Source organism: Pseudonaja textilis, chromosome 4 (assembly GCF_049901715.1).
Source record: "Pseudonaja textilis isolate UNSWEBS1 chromosome 4, rPseTex1.2, whole genome shotgun sequence".
In the NCBI taxonomy this organism is placed as follows: Eukaryota; Metazoa; Chordata; class Lepidosauria; order Squamata; family Elapidae; genus Pseudonaja; species Pseudonaja textilis.
Window position 1 is genome coordinate 43,892,031 of NC_141993.1, and position 17,965 is coordinate 43,909,995.

Below are 17,965 nucleotides of genomic sequence, written 5' to 3' on the forward strand. Positions count from 1 at the left end.
TTTCAGTTCCTCCTGGATAAAATGGGCACTTATCAAGTTTCCTCCCTATTATTAACTACCTGTATTTCATTACTTGAGGCATTCCTCTAAGCCTGGCCATATACACACATTATACATTTAGTTGTTTGGAAGTGGATGCCTCATGTGCTGTGAAGGATTCTCAATGTTGAACTGGTCCCTGTGACCAACTTAGTTTGGATCTTTCCATACATTAAAGTGATCACCATGGGATGAATAGTGCACGAGCTCACACATAACTGCAACTATGTTATAAAGTGCAGTGCTGAGTTGACATAACACACAAAACTAAAACAAAGCATGTTATATTTTAGTACTATGTACTTAAGGCAAAAATGCATGGATAGGGGAAAATGTAATTTCAGTGGCACTGCTCATGTCAGATGTGATTTTGCATGATATTGCATAAACAGGAGTACTTCTTAACTATTCATTAAAGCAATACCTTTTTCAGCCTTTGACATAAGCTTCAAAGAAAGATGCAGCTGCTTTGTAAGTCATTTTCACTCTAGTAAATTGACTTCTTAAAACAGAATTGCCTCTTTTTCAAGCCTGTGGATTATAAAAAAGAGGCTCTACCTTAATGAATAGCTGAAAAATGTGCTCATATGAGGTAAAAGGTGCTTCCTTTGAATTATGTCCAAAATTTCAACAATCCTATTAGTTTCATTCATCTATAAAAATATCCAATTCAATTCTAAAAAGTGCTTTGCAGTACCTGTGAGTAGGGATGCTGTTTCAAAGTAGCCATAACTGTTCTAGGGAGGGGAAAATTTTTCAAAAATTTAGATAACCACAACAACCATATAGGGAACTTTTGCTGCCATCAAATGCTCATTTTGATTTTTACAGCCCAGATCTGACAGTCCCATCTCAAGGACCACCAGATTCTTGGTTGAATTGTAGGGAGTCTCTTTCCATTAGGCTGACCATGCTAAGAACTTATACTGCAGCCTGGGTTTTTTTATTTATTTTCTCCTTAGTTTATTAAGTTTAAGATTAATATCATATCCACACATTCCAGTGGCTTTCAGTGGGACTTTTCAGTGCTACTATTTGAACAAAATATTGACTGGATGACAATGAATCAAATTTAAGGACACTTAAATAACAAATAGAAAGAGACATTTGATTCTTCCTCACATTCCCAGTCACATACACAGATAATATACTATATTTCCAAATCTTTTAGGTCAGTAAAGCTTACTCAGAGCTTCTTGCACATTCACATACCTTGAAGGCAGATAATAGAATAACCCCCCAAAAGTTGCTGTCACTATATTAACCATGTTGTTTGTTTAGTTTGAAAGTTCTATGAAATTTGATTCATACTGGGAACTTTTAAAGTTTATTTGTATTTCCTGTTTTGACCATCAAAGATCATTGCATGAATATGTCATATGTCAATACTTGACAGAAAATACTGTAATTGAAAGGGAATAGGGCAGGGTAAGAAACTTTGGACACAAATTGAGCATAACTATGAATGTATCATTATTTATTTACTGTTCAAAATTTTCAATGCATCTATCCTCCATACAACTTAAGTCAACTTACCTAGTTTTATCTTCCTGTTCCTTCTATGTTATTTTTACATTGTTTTTGTGAAATATGAATGACCCAACATCTCTAAACTAGATTCCTGGTTAGAGATGGATTTTAAAGTGTGTTTCCAGTTTTTGTCCAGTTCTCTAAGAGAGGGCAAAGTAATTGTTTTAGTATATGTACATAGTGACTTTTTTAGATAGCCAAGGGCCAAACTAGGCAAGGAAGAAGAGGTGGTATTCAGCAGGTTCTGACCAGTTCTGGAGAACCAGTAGCAGAAATTTTGAGCAGTTCAGAGAACTGGCAAATACCACTGCAGTATCTTTCCCCTGCGATGCCCACCAAACCATTCCCACAGAACCTGTAGTAAAATAAAATTGAATCCCTGCAAGGAAGTGACATAAACTGGATGAAATTATATTCAAAAACAGACTAGGATTTTCTTTTTTCACTTTACCTTTGGTTGGCAGTGGAGTTTATCTTTCCCAAATGTTTGTAAGCTATTTTAGACTTACAGTTTTCAAGTTTTTCTCAGCTGAAAATGAAAAGGAGCTGAAATTTAGTTGGACAAGATTTCTGGACCCACAGAAATGATACAGGAACCACATAATGTCCTTGTATTGCAAATTATTCATCCTGTTGTAACCACAATGAATTCTGACTCTGGATGTCTAGCAGGTAGCAGGCTCTCATTTTAATAGATTCCAAATTGTTTATGCTTTATATCTTATCTGCATTTTAAGAAGCTTTAATGTCCCACTTAAAATTGATCTATCCCTGGGTTATTTCCAAGTAATATGTGCCATTCTGCTTTTTGGGAATGAGCATTATACTTTCTCTACATTTTTCAGGATATGGCACTAATTAGGTTGACAAACAGACTGAGACAAATGAAAACACTTTCAGCAGAATGCAAATATTCATTATAGAACAATCCTCAGGTCACAGCACCAGATATGGCATCTCTGCTCACTTTTTTTTTTTTTTTTGGCCATCTCCACAGTCATCCAAATTCATATTGACAAAGTTATAGTTTGAAGAGAAGAGAGGAAAACAGGAGAGGAGGGAAGAAGAGAAGACATTGAATAGATAAATATAATAATTATGGTGAAGTTTTCTAGGATTTAATGCATCTCTAAGTTTAAGGCTAAACTCCCAGAGCTACCCCTTCTCCCTGAATAATTATCCCGATTCATTCACTAAAGGGGAAAAAATAAAGTGTGTCACTTGGACACATTGCCTATCTGTAAGCTCCCATAACCTGATCAAACATCTCTTCATAGTTATCAAGGAAGTTTTTGTAATTCTGGAAGTTGAAGTCCTAAAACAAGGAGTTCAACATGTGGGGAGAACTGGTGCCTAGTTTGGTGTTAATATCTTTTTTCCATCACTATAATTTCTCACCTTTCAAAATTCCTCATCCATAAAGTGTGAAAAAAATGAGTTACTTCTAAGGTTCAGTTTGATTTGTTCAACTTTGGAGCTCAATCACAGATTTTAAAAAATTATGTTTCTTTTGTTTGTTCGAACACAAAAAGAGAGGAAAGTAGACCTCTAAATAATTAGCAGAGTATTATTTGAATATAGAGCAGGGATAAAAGCGAAGAGATTCAGTGAGTACTAATCTATGCCTGGCAACCCACACATTAATCACATGCCGATTACTTTATTAGTCATCTCTTTATCAATGCTTTCAGCCCACACTGGCTCCTTCTGCTGTAAACTTTAATTAACGAGAGAAACATTGTGTAGGAGATACTTAAACTAAGTATGGTGAAGAAAGATGGTGATGATGGGAACACAAAGACATTCAAGGTACTTGGAGTATATTTAAGAGAGAGAAAATAGTGCATGTAATCAGTATTTTTCTTTTAACAGCTCATAGAATCTGCAATGTAGGTTTCAGATTGTATTTTTCTCATCAATATTTCAGTACAATATTGGAGCCTACATTAAAAAAAACCAGCTACAAGAATGAGTCAGAACTCAATAAAATTACTGTTGTTTGTCTGCTGTTATATATTATTTTTCTTACTCCAAAGGGGCAATTGTTAAGTCAAAGTCAAAACAGCATGGCACTGTAGTGTTTTGCATCTACTTCTACATAATTGTTTACATCTTAACATAGTGTCATAATTTTTCCTTTAAAAATATAATATTATTTCACTGTTATTTATTTATTTAGTTGTAGGGGTATTTTTATTTTGTCATATATAGGTAGTCCTCAACTTATATCCATTCATTTAGTGACCATCTGAAATTACAACAGCACTGAATAATGACTTATGGCTGCTTCTCAGACTTATGATCATGTGCAGCATCTCCATGATCAGGTGATCAAAATTTGGGGTCACCTTCTGACAAGCAAAGTCAATAGGGAAGTCAGATTCACTTAACAACTTATCTACAGTGATTCACTTAACAAATGTGGTGAGAAAGGCCATAAAATGGAGCAAAACTCATTTAACAAATGTCTTGCTTAACAACAACAATTTCAGGGCTCAATTGTGGTTGTAAGCCAAGGATTACCTATATTGCAAGATTCATGATAACATTATTGATATTGTTTTAATGACAACAATGATAAAATCTAAGCAGAATAGTGGAGGATGATTATTGTTGCTGTCAGTGAGTTGTTTTAAATTACTGAAGGAAGGCCACTCCTTTAGAGTTGTCCAGGCAGGAAATCCAATAGACAAGACAAGACAGCTAGAATTAAAAGTGAATTTGCTAATACACAGGAAAGCACTGAGCTATGCTTCTTCCGTGCGAGTGAAGGAAACCAAAAAGGACATTTCATTCTTAAGATGTTGCTTTCCAGACGTTCTTGATAATGAAAGGTTTCTGGGCAGTGGCCTAAAGCATCTGCTACACTCTTGAGGAAAAAGTTGCTCATTTCCACATGGCATATTTAGAGCTGGACCTGGAGAGTTTTGGGGAGGATCCTTGGTCAAGGTTTACTTTGGGACATTTGAAGATGTGGAAATCATGCTTGCATCTGTCTTATCCACTATATACATAAGATTGGTCAAATTGGTTATTTAGAGGTAGATTAATAGGTAGGTTCAAACAGTGATTTCTCTTGCTTTGAATGATGGCAATAGTGCAATTCTTCTATAGAAGGCATCCAAAGCAGAGTGCCATCTTATGACAAAATTTCCTTTATGGGGCTTGAGAAGATCAACTAACTCTACATGTTCATAGAAGTTATTATATGGTGAGGTTTCAAATTGGGTTTTCACACCAAACTGTTTTGGTTGTTCAGCAAAACACACTTTATGAGAAAGACAGGTGGGTGAAATTCTGTTGATTCTCCTGGGTATCCTAGATAAGATAGGTGGCAAATTTAATAATTAAATAAATAAATGAAAGGAAGTTCTAGGTCAGGGGTTTCAAACTCACAGACCATGGGCCAGATGCGTCATGCGCTAGCCATGGCCACACCTGGTTTAGCAAAGGGAGAAGAAGTTGTGATATGTCACTTGACAACAACGTGATGCTATGAGTTTGACACTCCTGTTCTAGGCTGACCATGAGAGAAACTAGAGTTTTCCACATTTCTGCCCTCACCAGCTTGTTTTTGAGATTATTCCAGAGAACATTCAAGATGTCTTCAGCAAATATTAAGTTTCTGCCCAAGCTTGGTATTTAATGTTGCTACACTGACCCAATAAAGTGGTATCATCAACCAAAAAATGAATTGACCATCTTTCTATTTGAGATTAAATGGGAGGCGTTTCCAATATATTTTCATCTGGGTGTGCGTGAGATAGCAGTATGTCACTTGAAAGTGCAGCTGTGAATTTAATTACAGCATATATAAAAAGCTGTTAGCAGTTAGACTGCTCACTGTTCCAAAAATTATTGGTGTTTTAAAGATTTTTTAAAAATCAATTTCTAAATCGAAAAATGCTTTTGGGATGGGAAGATTTATTTTTCTTCCACCTGGGGGGCAGGGAGATTATGGATGACTTTTATATTAGAGAAGTAAGCTACAGAATGGAAAACAAATTGCACCCTAAAATGGAACAACTTCTGCTGGACCAGTTTAGTACAACAACTTGTATGGGGCAATATTTCTTATTTTGGTATTTAACTGTTACTTCCAGATTTGATTGCTTTCCAACATTTGTCTAAATTATGGTTTTGTTAAATATAGCTTATTGAACAATCAGCAGATATGCATCGTATTTGACAAATCATAACAAGCCGTAATTGCTTGATTCACCCAGCATACTAAAACAATATCAAATAAACCGTGTATCTTTTTGGTGTATCCAGAATCCAAATATTGTTGGACAACTATTCTTTTAACTCAAGGTAACATGACAAATTATGAAGAGAAATGAGATTTGTAGTCTAATAGTATATGGGCCATGGGCTCCCTATTCTTGATTGAAAATGTTCCCCAACTGCATGAGAATGTTCTGATCCGTATGTTTATAGGGAACTATTACATTAAATGTTCTATTTTCATTTATTGTAAAGAAGACTATTGGACTAAAGGGGACTCCTGAGTAAATTGTATGTATGACTGCACTGCAAATCTACTCATGAGAGCAGCTGGTTACCTAAAGTGCTTCCTATGGATTTCACCTTTGCTTTTTTGTGGCTGTTTTTTGAAAACAGGTCCTTTGGGAAGTCATTCAGAAAATAGGACTTCCTCCTGGATAAATAGCTCCACATAATATAGGCCATTTTAATGGCATTCTGCAAAGATATGTAGATGTTGCACAAGAATATCTGTTTCCACTTTTGTTTGACTATAACACGAGCATAATTTTTTTAAAAAAAAATTGTGTTCCTACAAAGTTCTACTTTCATGAAACTTAATCTGTCAGAAGGTGCTCAGGACTTTGTATCTTCCATAACAATCTTAGTACTGCCTATCAATGCCTGCCTGTTACCATTTATTTAGGCAGGAAGATTCGGGACTACACTTATTAGGATGAAATCTGACCCTTGAAGCATAGCATTCCTATTTTGGGCTCAGTGATAAAACCAGAAAAACAGCAGCTGCTTTAATTTATAGCAGAAAAATGCTCTTCACACATGAGTTCCAAAGTACATCTGTCAAATCATTTTTGAAGTCTGTACTAAAGAAACCTAATAAAGAATCTTAAGCATTCCCTTTCATGGATAGAATCAAATAACTTCTTAGGTTTGGGGATGGAAATGATGAAATAAGTGGGGTAAAAACTTGGTGGTAAATTTGGAATGAATCCAACTGAAGATAGATTAAAAGCTTGGAACAGAGCGAAAATAATGTTTTCTTGCTGGTACTGCTGGATTTATCTGAAACATTTGAATTGGTCGTTTATAGCATCCCTTTGGATTGTCTGAGTAGATTGCACTTCAATATACCATTTCTGGTTCTGATTCTTGTTGGAGAGTTGTTCTGAAAAACTGGACTTGGGAGATTCCTGTTCAGTGCCATGATCAGTGCCATTCAGATTTGAAGTTATGCTTATTGCTATTTAAAATTTACATGAAATTACAAAGAGAAGTCATCTGAAAAACAGATCAGTTAATAAGGATCCAATCTATGTTGAATTGTATTTATAATGATCCACAATCTAAGCCTTTGACCATTTTTGAATGTGGATCCAATTAGTCAGATTCCTTTCATTAGAGGTGTTCAAGGGCAGCTGTTTAGTCTTGATGGGGCATAAAGCTGGAATCCATACTTTGCTGATTTTCACATTCTCCTACCTCCTGTTGAAGTTATTGCAATGTTCATGGATCTTGATAGTCTATCTATGTAATTGCACAGATAATTTGACATGATTGGCAATACTTGTGCGTGTTTGAATTGGACCTTGTGTCCAACATGAAACAGTGCATATTCCATTATTACTGATTTTTCTGGTTGTCTTAGACTTTATTTGAATATTAATACTGTGTTTTGTAGTTACAATATATTCCTGTCCCCAACTGCAATGGATGCAGTAGACCCCCGATGATGATTTCTCCCCTAAAAAAGTATTTTCTCCCACCAAAATTCCCCTTGACAGCATTTTTAATTATCTTTTATTTTTCATTTTTCATATTATTATTTCTATCATTTTTCTTTATTCTTTGGTACACTTTAAGCTTATCTAATGTAATAACAAAAAAGACATGAAAGAAAGACTACTTTCTGCCCCCGACTCCCTGGGGTATAAGAGGTAGATAAAACATGAGCAAATCTCACCTCCACCCACCAGACCCCCAAGCCAATATCCCAACAATCCTCCCCACCTCACAGTCACTCCTGCCTAAGCACTCAGCAGCTTCTGGGGGGTGGGGGTGGGAGGGGAAGCATGTCCCTGCAGGGAAAGGAGGGCAGGGTTTTTTTTTTGTTATTGTTGTTATAATTAGCATTGAGCCTATTTGAAAGGTATCTACAGTATTCAGTATTTATTGCCAGATTCAAAGTGTTGATTTGATAAGGAATTGCTGAGATTCAAACATTTTCCAAAACACTTGAGCAAAATGTGAGTTTTTTTACCATCTGTATATTAAAATATGCACTTCTGTGTTTATGGCATTCAGACTTGAGTGTAAAAAATGTGAACAGGATTGGGAAAATAGCATCTGATATGCAGATATATATATATATATGTATGAAACTTACTGTTTCATGCAACATCCAGGAGGGAAATAAATTCTGGGATTCAATCAGATTGAGAGATTTTTTTAAAAATAGTGTGTTAACTGAAATGCTAGTTTGTCTGGGAGATTTCTGATCATGCATCACTGGATGAGTCACTGCACAGTGAATTAGTCATAGCTGTAATACCCTCAATGTTTTCTGTACCAAGATTTACCTGATCTTGCTGAAAAATTATACGCTTGTGAAGTCAAAATGATTGAGGGTTCATATAGCTCCCAAACCCTTGAGCTATGTTAATCCAGGGTATGCAAATTACTTGCCTGGAGATTGCATAGAAATGTACTCTCTGCATACAGATCACATCAATGTGGCTTGCACTATGATAGCAAACAGGCCAGTGGAAGAAGACAGCTTGTCTACTGACACAGATGATGTATGTCACAGTGGGATAAAACAGTTTCAAGCTTGTTACTATTTTAGATTCCAATCAGCAAACTAGAATATTCCCAGCTATTTATTCTTCCATATAGAGAATCAGCAATATGGACCATAAGGTGATTCAGCAAAAATATTCAAATGCATTGTCCCTAAAACCCTAATTGATTTTTCACAGATCAGTCAAATAAGTTAGATAAAGAAGGCACAATAGGATTACATCATTAATCAAGTATTCAAGTATATTAGAAAAACTATTTCCCCTTGGTTTTAGATGTTCAGCTTGACTTTGATTGAATAACCAGAACTAGAAAATGGTGACCTTCAAGAAAGTCACATCAAAATAGTTCAAACATTCAGATACACTGGAAGTCAAAAAAGGGATCAGACATCAGTTGCTGATCTTATATTTGAGCATGTTTGTTGAGAACATTAGCCTAAGTCTGAATGACCCATGGTAGACATCAATATTTGCATTTTTTTCATAACAATCTCATAGGGTTAGTAATAGTGTTAGAAAAATAAAGGAATGTTAAGGCCAATTGAAATGTTCCTTTTTTTCCAAGTGTGCAAATTTATTCTTAAGAGTATTTTTATAGCTCTCTAAAATATATACATGTAATGTGTATATCTAGAAGTATCTAGAGTGGAAAAGGCCATCCCTATCAATATTTTGTTCTCAGCTAGTTCTTCTACAAATATTTACTGAACAGCATTAAAAGAATTTTATGTTTTCCACAATTGTTTAAATTCAAAGAATGCTGAGCACTCACTTTCAGCTATCAACTCACAAAATCCAATCTTTTTGCAGAATCCGTACCTATGATTGATTTCAGTAAGCTTCATAACCATCTCAAACATTAGTAAATGAGAGAAGAGCCAATGGATTTTTAAAGAATATTTTGTTAATAAAAATCTAGCGTTTGCAGAAAAAATTACTGCATGTTTAATTTACAGTGGTATTGGAGCATGCCAGTTATTTTTATTTTTCAGTGGTTGGACAATTACATCATTCCTTTAAACTATTTTACGTTACTCACTGAAGGCATACAGTATATAGATGCACACAAAAGGAGAATGTTTACATAAGATGGCAGAAACTGCTACAGTAATACAAAATAACTTTTCTTCTGCTCCCTTGCTTCTTCTGCCTATTCTCTTATGTTTATTGTTAAATATCACATACTCTGACTCATTCCTGAGAGTGACCTCTTTCAGATGAACATGGCCTGTGTTATCTTTGTTCCTTTTAGCTGTACAAATTGGTCATCAGTAGCTCTGTGGGAAGAAACTCCTTATTAGTCATATAACCAGATAGGCAGTATTAGTGTATTGGTATCTAAGGTAGAATAACAATGGTAGGGTTCTACCAGTTTCCCTATCAGTTGGGTGATCACACACTTTGCACATGCTCACACAGCTTTCCAAACACCAGCTGAGTCTCTGCCACACCAATCAGCTGAGAGCGTAAAGAACAGAAAAGCGCTCCTCTCAGCTGATTGTCGGAGCTTTTTTTTACAACCAGTTCAGTGGAATCAAGTAGCATTTTTTGCTATCGGTTCAGCAAAACTGGACCGAACTGGTAGCATTTCACCACTGTAGAATAATCTCTTTTGATCAATAGCACAGAGTAGAATGAAGGAATATTTTCACCTTAATGTATGTATGTGTATGCCTTCAAGTTAGCCTTGATTCTGGGCAACTACAAGTTTCTTGGGAAGATTTTCAGAAATGCTTGTCAGTGCCTACTTTCTAAGACTAGGAGAAAGGGACTGGCCCAAGATTATCCAGTTGGCTTTGTTCCTAAAACAGGACTAGAACTCATAGCTTCTAGCTTGATACCTTAACAATTACATTAAACTGGCTCTTCTGTATGTGTATACTGATTTTTAAAACCGACTTTTATTTTTAATTTTTTAATACTTTTCTTACTGGAAACAAAATAAACAAATAACATATTAGAAGCCTACAATTTTTAAAGCATTTTAAAACCTGATTAGTTTTATTGTACCGGTATATAAGCAATCTCATTGCTACAAAATACCTATATACTGTGATTTAGACAAATATTTTCATCGCACTGGCATTCAAGATTTAATTTCCAATCTATTAATTTTTACTTTCATATAAACAAACATTAGTCTAGTTATGCCAATTATTTGACATATATTTTCATTCATTTAATCCACACCTTTCCATAATGATCATGGTATCTCTGAGTGTATTTATCAATTCCATTCCTCAAGATCAGACTACCTTCATTCAGATCTACCACATGCTTGCCCTTTAAGTTTTATGATTCATTCATTCATTCATTTATTCATACATTGTATTCCTACGTCACAGTTGACACTAGATGGGCCCACATATTGGTATCTGCCACCTATCATAGGTTTGGTCAATTAAGAGTTTTATGCAGAGAAATATAATCTAGGACTATCAACTTCTATCATACCAGCATCATTCCTGCTAATAGTAAAGACGGTGCCGACATGTTTTAGCATATTTTGACTATTGTGCTAAAGTACAATCACAGGCCATTTCTTTGAAGCACATTCATGCTATTCTATGTAATATAGAAACTTTAATTGTCTAAAAGCTATCTTACAGACTATTACTCACATCCCACCAATTAGGAAATATATACAAAGCACTGACATAGTCAGGATATTCACTGTCTTGTGGCATTTTCCATATGGAAGGTTCATCAAACATGCAGGATTATGTCTACTATAGCATTCCTGGTTAGGATGCAATTGGTTGGGATTATGTCACACAATAAGGGTCAGTTCCCCTGACCAATATGGAACAATTAATGAATATATTTGTTAGTCATGTGGTTATTTTACTCAATACTACCAATAAAGATGCTTAATTCATTTGGGGTAATTGTGGTACAGGAAAGATGGATTCACAAATTGTGCAAAGTCATAACGTGTTTATTGTTTTGGTTTTATGTGCTATGTAAATGTAGTCACTGTTGTAAGTTGTGATTTGTGGCTTAAAACCAGATGGCATAGCAAATGTCTATGAAGCCTGTTAGGAATATAAGTCATCTAACAGCTATTTGGGTTGGAAATATAAAAACCGGGATTGACATTTTAATACTGTCTCTTTAAGAGAATCCTAAAAGTGTAATTGGGTGTGGTTTCTCAAACGGCCATAAAATGGAGCCAGAAACCTGGGTTGTTTAGTCTTAATCTTAGTCTCAGAAAACCTCTCAGTGAGTCTCTGTTTCCTTCTGTTGGAGAGTATTGCCGTTCCTTCTAACTGACTGATGTTCTTGGATTTGATGTAAGTCTGATACTGAACTGTTTTTGACACTGGACTTTGTTATTGGATTATCCCTGGACTGAAAATTGACTGTCTTACCTGTGAATGACTTTGGACTTGTTTGAACTTTGCTTAACGTTTCTGAAAGTAAAAACCTACATTTACTGTACAGTGTATCTGTGTGCTGTGTGTGCATTATTCAAGGACTTCTCTCACTACGTCTGCCTGTATGCACTCATTCTCCTAATGGGGAATTACCTCAACACTGGTTATGGGCCCAGGCCATACCAGGCTCAGATAACTGAGAGTTGGTGTATACACAGTACTGTATACAGACAGCTGTTTACTGTTTAATTGTGGGTTACTATCCTGGTAAAGATGGCACAAGACACTTCAACATGTCTATCACTGATAACCCGGTTGGATGGAACAAACTATGTTTCCTGGTCTATGAAGTGCAGTCTACTTCTGCGTAGAGAAGGGTTATGGAATGTAGTTCAAGACCCACCGGATGAAAATGCTTGGGGCATTTGGACTGAGGCTCTAAGAAGAAATAATCAAATTATTGCTGGTATACCAAAACGAATAAGCCTGGTTCTAGGCTGTATCATTCTATTTCCATAAAAACAAAGAAAAACACTATTCACACAATTAGGTTTTATTAGGAAAGAGGGTTTTCTACTTGATTTTTCTTTAATATGCTAATTTTGAGAATTATTTTGCTTAGAAAGAATTCAGTTACAGCTTCTAATGTATCCCTCACCTGCAAGTCTATCATCACATGACTGTGGTCTCAATTGTTTTAAATCAGTTCTGTGGGTTTGCATAAGATACTGAGACCCAGAGGAGCTACCACATTTTCATCTATTATAATATAGGAATCAGGCCAATTAGACCAGACCTCTCCAGGACTGTGGGACAGACCAAATACAAATCAATCACTTTCCCGGCATGTGATTTATTATTCTGAGTTAATTTACAGTAGCTGAGTTCCATGGATTCTCTTACCCATGATTGCCTTAAATATTAACTGAAATTCAGTTCATTCATTTCTGGGTAGTAATGTTTGCAAAAACTATTGCAATAGTTTGTAAAAATTAACCTGAAATGTGATTGGCTAGTTTGTGGTTCAGAGTATGCAAGCACCCATTAGCAAATTAGCAACCATTTTAGATTTTGGCAAGCTATCGGCTGAATTTAAATATTACAAAGTATGCCTAGTTCCGGCTAGTAGTAAGTCATTAATCAATTCATTCAGTTTTACTTTAGTATTTGTAAAACACATATTTTAATCATATCAAGTTTATAATTATTTAGTATTATTATGATTTTCATTTGATGTCCCAGATTTGGGGGGTGTGTGAATTAGTTAGTGACAATTTCATTAAACCTTCATGACGGATCATATTAAGTCGAAACCAAATCTACTTTCTGACTTAGTGTAACGCACAAATGCACTGCTTTTCCATATGACGGATGAAGTTGTCATATCTACTTATCCATCAGAAAAGTGAACCTATGGCTGCCTGCATTTGAATTGTTTGTGTGGCTGGTTTATAATATTTAGTTCAAGAATTTTAAAAACAGTCAGACAATTTGGTTTTCTGAGCTCAACAGCTCAACAATTAATTAAAGAGCTACTATGCCACAATTTCTTTTATTAGTCAAACAACTTTCATTGTAACACATTCAGTAGATTCTCTGCCTTATCACTATCAGTGCTTTAGTAACAAATATCTGAAAGTACTATGATAATAGGGATATGGAGTATATTACCTCTTCCTTCCAAATCTGCTGATTTCCATTGTTGTTATTTTATTTTAATTAATGTACTGAAGTAATACATTAAAAATCACACCCATAAATCTACCAAAATAAAAAACAAAACCCAATCCCACCCACAAACCCAGGTACAAAAAAATTGTCAGAAGTTGAGGTAAGAAGAGGGATTTTTTTTCATTAAAAATGCAGCACAGGTGCCACCTAGTGCTCTGAAGAAATATTTATTAAATCACAGAATCACAAAACGTAAAAACTGAGTTTCTTTTAAATCATCCAGTCCAATCCCTGATACAGTACAGGGACCCATTGTGACTGCATTGCTGACAGATGAGCGTTTGATCAAAGACCTCCTTCAAAAAAGGATTCACCAGCTCTTGAGATAGTCTATTGTACTTTTTAACAACTTTTACTATTACAGGGTTTTTTTGATGCCCAGCCAAAACCTACTTCCTAGTTATTTAAATTCATTATTTCTTCACCTATCTTTTGGAACAACTTCGTCAATTCTGCTCTGTGTTCTACATGAGAGCGCTTCATATTCTTGAAAACAATTATCATATTTCCCTGCATTTTTCTCTTTTCCAATACCACCAAGCATTCCTCATTGTTTTGCTTCCTGTCCATGACCATCTTAGTTGCTCTCTTTTGAACAAGCTCTGTTTTGTCAGTATTATTCCTAAAAATGTAGCATCCAAAATGCAATCCAATATTGTAGATATGATCTGGTTAATCCAGGTTATGATAAATGGTGGGTAAAATGGAAGGGAGCATCCATGAATCAGCATCCTAACCCAAACATTGTATGGTCATTAGGACAGCCACATGAAACATTTAAACCCAGCATCTAAATGTTGGGTTTTGTGTGGCTTGGAATGTCATTTCTCTTGATGAATATTTTGTTGATAGAATAGAATTGTGTTGGCTTTTTTTGCAGCTGTCTCACAGTATGGACTCATGTGCACTTTGTGACTGACCAAGACAAGCAGACCTTTTTTACATGTACTGTTTTTCAATTTGGTCTTCCCATCATGCCTTTGAGTTTTCCTATCGAAATAAAGGATTTTGCTTTGCTCTGTGTGAAGTTCATTGTTCTGGTTCCTGCCCATTCTTCCAGCTTAAGATCCACTGATATCTGGATATCATTCACTAGGTTGTTTGTTCCTCTCTTTCTTTCTAGTAAACTGCAGATCTAATAATCAATTTTTTAACTTTTTATTCATATTTTCTAACCTCTCATCTAAAATGTTATTAAATATGAAAACAGAATGTGCTAAAAATAGAAGCTTCCAGTATATTCCTTACACTCCTTCCATATTCATTCAGTTCCACTAATGTACCTTTGTTCAATCAGCTTTGTATCTATCTGATGATAGCGGAGCCCAGCCTAGATTTTTTCATTTTCTTCACTTGGATCTCAAGGAAGATTTGGTTGAAAGTTTTGCTGAAGTCAATGTACATCATGCCTATCATATTACCATGGTCAACTATACTGGCCATTCTTCATTTATGCAACTTTAATAAACATATTCTAATGGTACAGAAATTCATCTATTTGTTATACTTTTTCACCATTTATGTATAACTACCATGTTTCCCCAGAAATAAAACCTAGTCTTATATTTTTTTTGGGGGGGGGGCTCCAAAATAAGCATTAGGGCTTAGTTCAGGGAAACGTATCAGGAAATCAGCTCAGCTGGGCGCCCCACCTCCTGGTATATACACAAGAGGCGACGAGCAGCGGGGGCCAACAGTGGTAGTCTGCTGCCGGTGCCACCACACAAAAATGAGCCTCCCACGGCTGCTTGTCCACTCCAGCCCTTTCCCACAATCTGTGCATCATGTCTGGATTGCCTGCCTTCTCCCCCATGCCTCTACCTGATGCCAGTGCCGCCGTGCAAAGATGATCCTCCCATGCCCGCCTGCCCATTCCAGAACACCGACTGTCTACCTCCGCCTGCTGCTTGGACAGGTAATCAACTCACTTGTGCTGCATGGGCTGCAGCTGGAAACTATTGACCTCTGTGCCCTCACCACCTCCAATGCTGGCCATGCCCACTTACCCACATGGCTGATGACAATCTTAATTGGGGCTTATTCTGGGGGTACAGCTTATTAGGAGCACACTAAAAACCCAGGCTAGGGTTTATTTTCTGGTTAGGTCTCATTTTCAGGGAAACACAGTATTACATCATTCAATTTATCATAACATGTAATTAGTTTGGTCTTTGATACATTAATTTTCAGATCCTTCTCACTGTATCATTCAGTGTACTTAATATTTGTTGCAAATTGTTCAGTTCTCAGTCACCAACATAGCATAATCTGTAAACAACAGTATATATTCAGCCAATAAATCTCATCACACTAATTCCTTGTATATTTATCATAAATATGTTAAAAAACCAACAGGACATTACACATCCCTAGCCTAATCTTCCATCAATGGTGAATCATTCACTAAGTATTCTATTCTCATGCATGTTTACTTCCATAAGGTACTACTCATAATGCAACCAACTTTCAACTCATTTTTGCACAAAATATCATAAACAAACTTATTCAATACAAGAGGATAATCAAATCTATTCACTTTACAATATGCTTCCTCTCAAAACATACAATAAATTTCACATCTATACTTTTTTCAATAACACGTTGAAGAGCAAAGATCTGGTTTTTACATCCCTGTTCATCATAAAGCAACAGTATACCCACAGATTTGCTCATTATTAACTCTTCCATTCTTTCATCAGAATTGTGCCAGACATTTTCCCAAGTGCATATCACTTATTGCATTTATTCATGCTATTTTCCCTTTCTATAAGAGAATAATACATTCGTCAATATTCAGTATTAGAAACAGTCTTCACGCAAGTTAAAAAGTCACATAGGTACTCTGTAAGTAAACTTCATCCATATTTTAACATTTTCCTATAGCTTTACAATTTTTCAACATTTTTACAGCATATAGGACTTCTTTTTCATATTTTTCAAATTCAAATGCTATCCATTATTTTTTCAACCATAGCTTTTAGACTATACCTTTGAATGCTACTTTTCAATTGTTAAATTGTCTAAAAGCTTCACAGTTGTTAAGCTGTGTTATTAAAAGTTATTAAAGCTTTGGCTAAGAGTAATGTATGCATTCTTTATTAACAAGCTTGGCTTTATCTTCCTCATATATACGTAGAGTACCCTTTATCCATGTTCTTGTATTTAAATATATATATATATATATATATATATATATATATATATATATATATATATTTGTTTTCTGAGGTTCTCAGGGTATTTGTATGTGGATCTTTGGTTGTTCGGGTTTTCTCCCCGTAAGATTCAAAGTATCTAGAACGCTTTGATGAAGTCTCATTCATCATCATCAGGCCTCTGTCTTTGGCTCTTGCTTTTCAGAGTGTACTCTGTAACTCTTTTCAGAGTAACTCTGAAAAGCAAGAGCCAAAGACAGAGGCCTGATGATGATGAATGAGACTTCATCGAAACGTTGCCTAGATACTTTGAATCTTACGCGGGAGAAAACCCGAACAACCAAAGATCCATATATATATCAGGCTTTCTCCTTTCAATTCTTTTATGACCTGTTAGCTTCAGAGACACTCAGTGTTATCTGTTGTGGGTATGTAATTTCCTTGCCAACTGGCAGAACTTAAGACATTCCCAATATACATCCTGTCAGGCAGATTTCAAAACTGACATTTATATATATATATATATTTATTTATTTATTTTTGTCAATCAATTATAAGATAACAGGTATAAGTATAAACATAGTTATGAATCCATGAAATATAAGAAAAATAAAAAGAAACCACAGGACAGGGATGGTAGGCACGTTGGTGCGCTTATGCATGCCCCTAGACATCCTGAGGTAGAGATGCTGTGTGAATTAGGGAACTGAATTTTTAAAGTGAATGTTGGCATATGTTCTTGTTAACTTTTTGTGATGATAGTGATAATGAAAAATACCCATCTCTTCACAGACGGAAATAGAGAAGGTCTATGTATGTTAGACAAAACCTCCTATGAGCTACTCTGGGTACTTTGTCTTGTTGCAGTTTTCTTCTTTAATCAAACTACTATTCACAATCTAACCAGCTCTACAATTCCTTCTAATCAGCACTGAATATTTTCACTTTAATAGTTCAAGTTATACATTTATTTTTACTTTTAATTTCCTTTACTTAAAATTCAGTTTGGTTTTGTTTATCTGTTAAGAGATTAGTCTATCTCCCAAGAGAAGAAAGTTGATTTCCTTAAATTCCCCTGCCTCAGTGCCATAAGACCAAGAAATATTTC